At 38.0% G+C, this 4,818-nt stretch overlaps 1 pseudogene; it reads right to left on the reverse strand.

Annotated features, from left to right (window-relative positions):
• Positions 1-247: 247 nt before the first annotated feature.
• Positions 248-3,473, reverse strand: LOC140007078 (tRNA (guanine-N(7)-)-methyltransferase-like; annotated as a pseudogene).
• Between the last annotated feature and the right edge of the window lie 1,345 nt (positions 3,474-4,818).

Consider the following 4,818-nt stretch of genomic DNA (forward strand, 5'->3'; position numbering starts at 1 on the left):
TAGTTCTAGGGGAAAAGAGTCACATGCCCCTCCAACTCTTTTTCAAGTAAAGTTTTAATCCTCCAATAATTAACAATAAAAGTTTGGCCCTCGATCTAATAAAATAGCATATGCGTGGCCCTTCTGTCAAATCTAGCAGTTAAAATTAACAGGAAGCATTATCTCGTGAGATGCGCGATCAAATATCAAGGGTATTATAGTCTCTGAATGGTTTACCAAGCACCTCCGCCCCACCGACCCCTCCACCACCCCACCACCTGTGTCACCACCACTGCTGCCGTTGCTCTTGCTTCTCCTCACGATAAGCCTGATTGATCATTCAATAGGACCAGTTCTGCATCTATACACTGCTTGGTATGTTTGTCCACCATTTCGTGCAACCTTCTGTCCTTCCTCAGTAGCAGTACTCAAAAGCTTTACAACTGGATCATCTTCCTGCTCTTGCACGGTAAGGGGTTCGAACAATGGGTGCCCCTCCAAACAAGATTTCATCCACTCCCCCAGTTCTTCCACATCAGCAATGGTGTAAATAATTCCACCAACTGCAAGAGCATAAGCATACTCATCCAGCAAGTAAGGACTAATAACACGACGGCGATGATTTTTTTCTTTAAAGTGAGGGTCCGGGAAAAGAAAAAACATCTTTTTAAGCTGCCTCTTCTCAAAGTAATTGGGAATGTACTTCATCGAATTAGTGCGAACCACTGAAATATTCTGATACTGCCCAGGATTACTAGTCCTCAGTGCTAAAATCCTTTCCTTTACGTACTCTGTCACCTTATCCCTGAGTTCCATTCCAATCATAAGGGTTTCAGGAAAAAGCGTCGAAAGGCTAATTAAACGCCCTCCAAAACCACAACCTATGTCCGCAAAACAATCTTTTTGGAATCATTAGATATCTGAGGATAATGACTGGAATAATCAAATTGAGAATGGGCAACAGGAACAGGGAAATGGGAATCACTCAATGGATTGCGATGTGCCAGAGCATGATAAAATCGTTTCCGAGGCAGCCCAGTACTTTTGCTTCTCCTTCACCGAAATGATGTAGAGGTTCTTTGTCCCCATTGTTATCGGCGCAGTTGCCGTTGCCGCCACCGGAAGACCTAGCGACATCTTGAACTTGTTCTCTAGGAAAGAGACCATAATGCCCTTGATATTTGGTCGCGTGTCGCACGAGATGATGCTTCTCGTCAATTTTAACTGCTGGATTTGACGGAAGGACCATAAATATGCTATTTTATTAGATCGAGGGCCAAATCTAAAACTTTACCTGAGAAAGAGTTGAAGGGTCATTGAGACTCTTTTCCCTAGTTCTAGAATGGGCGCAAAACAAACAATTTGGTTGGTAAGAGTGCTATAATGGATACAAACTAGGCGCCATGCTTCTAACCAAAATCTGCAATTTCAACATCTGTAATTTATCTAGAGAAATGATGGGAATAGTCCCTCACTTGTTGCATTTGTATTTATTTAATTTCTCACTTCCAAATCGCACTATTTTAATTTTAAAAACTATTTTGGGAGATTTTTAATCTTAAAACATCGCCTGACCACCACATGATTCCGATTTTAGGAGCCCAAAAAGTATCACATACTTTTAATTTATTATTATTCTTTTATTTGCTTTTTCTCCTTTGTTTCTCATTTGGCCTAGTCTAATTGGTACTCTTGGTATTCTTTATCTTTGTTATTGGTTTTTAGTTTAAATATGTTTGGAACAATTTGCGAATCTCTTTGCTAGATTATTTTTTAAATTAATCTTTTCTACACTGACACTGTTGGATTAATGACAATTATGCAAAATTTAAATTTAACATTCCAGGCACAGCACCTTCAAATCTGGTAAAGCAACCGAATTGGGTATATCCAAATCAACTTGTCTATCCATTTTCAGAACAACTAGTGTTTTGCATGTAAATATTCCCAATAGATTTGATCGTTCAGCATCATTTTCAAACAGAAAAATCTCAAGTTCTTGAACATTGCACAACGGTAAAGCAGATATCAAGGAGTCCATTTGCAACTGAAACCGTTCACATAGCCACGGTGGGAAGATTGTGAGCCCAAATTTTCTTATGGGAGCTGTGTTACGTTGCCGTATCAAGTTAATACAAAAATCAATAAATCTAGAGAACTTCAGATGAGAATTTTCACGTTGAATAGGATCTAATTCGTCTGAAGTGTCATTAAATACGAGATTAATAACTGGAATAGAAGTGAGAAGGTATCGCCATCGAGGAGATAAAATTGAGGTGGCTGCGGCTTCTTTCATGGGGAGAAATGACAAAATTTGGCAAAGGAGAAGGGCACTAATTCTATCAATCCTATTTGAAGAATTGGCGGTGGGATCTTGATCCAATGATATCTTCCCAGCCAAAAAAAAAGGGTGTTTCCACTGATCAACAAGAAGGGCAAGAAATGGGAAAACAGGATGCTAAGTTGCATAAAAGAAATAACCATAAACATAAAAGAAATGGGGAACGTCATCGGTGTATTAAGAATTTCCTTGATTGCACTGGAATACATTTCATCTGTAGTCGATCGGTATCTAAAATTTCAACACAATGGCTGATGCATATGATATAATTATTTGTTCAGAATTTGATTGTCTATGGCTGATGCTTATGATATAATTGCGCACTCCTTACTCAAGGTGTCCATTTTGGCACTAATTCCATGATTACCTAACGAGAAAATACGTACTACTCTGTGTGACCTTTGCCTACGAGTCCAATCAGCTCCCTGCCCACAAAACAAAACAAAAAAAAATAATAAAAGGCATCTTTTCTTAAAAAAAAATTAAAAAAAAAATGCTTTGAGATTATCAATTAATGCTGCTAGCTCCGGTCCAATCAGCTCAAAACTCAACTAATTGATCCTTTATAAACTTGTAATTTGAGCACTTAATTTAGTGGCTTGCTGCTTTAATTATTTTACCAGCTGCAGGTATCACTTAAAGGATGCGGTTCTTGACGGAGGAATCCCTTTCAACAGGGCCTACGGAATATCACGGAACCGATCCCAGATTCAACAAGGTGTTTAACCAGGGAATGTCTAATCACTCCACCATTACCATGAAGAAGATTTTGGAAGTTGACAGAGGGTTTGAGGGACTGAAGACCGTGGTCCACGTGGGGGGTGGAACTGGGGCTACGCTCAATATGATCATCAGCAAATAATTCTAGCAGACAAAAAGGAAAAGGTTTCAATCTTATTATCAGAAAACCATCAAACTTTTCGATTCTTCATCAAAGCATATAACAAGTTTTGACAAGATAACAAGAACAAGCATTACAAAAAAACCACACACACACACTGAATGCACACACATACACTTTCGAACATTTGAGACGTTTAAAAAATAATACTCTAAAATTGTTGAAAGACGAAGAAGAAGAAGAATGGGAATTTACCGCAAAAGGGTTCACTTCTTCTTCAGCAAACGGATTGGAATCGTAACGGCCAGCCATTATCAGAAGAACCCTTTAATGAAAATGCACAATGCAAAAAAGAAAGTATGATATTATCTTTTTAAAATGTTCAAGAAAATAACACAAAAATTCGGATCTGGGGAGAATATAAAACGGGTTTGAAGATTTTGTATGATATTGTTGCCAAAATGGGAATGTTATGTTAATGAGAACGTATGGAATCAAGAATTGGACTTGGTTTTTCTTTTGTTAATATTTTTTTAAATGACTTAGTTTTAATATGTTTTTCGATATGGGGTTGTACTTATACATCGTTTGGGGTTCCCGGGAAAATTGAGGGGCAAAATCAGGGAAACTACCAAAGTTGGCCCCGGTGGCTTTGGAGCTGCAAATAGGCGGGGGATGTCAGGACACAGCAATTGATTTCCCAAATTAGATCAATTGATTTTGCCCCAATGCGCAAACGTTGTCGTTCAATGTCAGGACGCAGCAATTGATTTCCCAAATTAGACCAATTGATTTTGCCCCAATGCGCAAACGTTGTCGTTCCATTTATTTGTTAGCAGAGTTAGTAATAAGTCGGACGACGTCGTGGAAGACCCAAGCTAAGTAGCGCGACGTCGTTTGTCCGCATAACAGAATTAGTTGGCAACACTCGGAGTCGGTTACTTCATCTTATTTGTACAGCAGTGATTGGTGGAAAAAGACATCTCAGCAATATAACAGAATTTCCCTCTTTTGCTACTTTCTCTCTCTATTTCTCCCTCTCTCCCAATTCTCCCTGCTCGTCTGTGCACTCTTCATCCCCAATCTTCCTATCTCCCCCAAATCTTCCTCAATTCCGGAATTAATTCTCAATTTTAGACAGAAATGGATCCAGAGGCCTGACAGGGGATTGGGTTTATATGAGCTGGGGAAACATTGGTGTCTTGGACCCGCCAACTGGCTAACTGACTCGGTAATTGCAATTCATTATTATGAACTGTAGATTTTTGCTGTACCAATTTTGTACTTTTAAGTAATTCTTCGTACTATTATACAACAATGTCCAAAACACCGTTTCAACTACTTAATTCATAGTTATATAAAAAATGGGATGATCAGATACCTAATAAATTAAGTTTGTCCAATTCAAACTGATTCGTGTAATTCTTATTATATTTGGCGTAGGTTGTATAGTTTGATATAATCATCAACTTTTGTATAGATTGATAAATTCGGATTTACATTCAAACTGTAATTGTATGAATTTACAACAAAAGTTACAAAAATAAAAAGAATCGATTTGAATTGAATAGAAATCAACTTGCGAGATTCTTGATCCAAAATTAGGAAGCTGCCTATCATTTGTAATGACTTGTTGATTCTTTTGTTAAAATGTACA

Source organism: Coffea arabica, chromosome 5e (genome assembly GCF_036785885.1).
Source record: "Coffea arabica cultivar ET-39 chromosome 5e, Coffea Arabica ET-39 HiFi, whole genome shotgun sequence".
NCBI classification, from domain to species: Eukaryota; Viridiplantae; Streptophyta; class Magnoliopsida; order Gentianales; family Rubiaceae; genus Coffea; species Coffea arabica.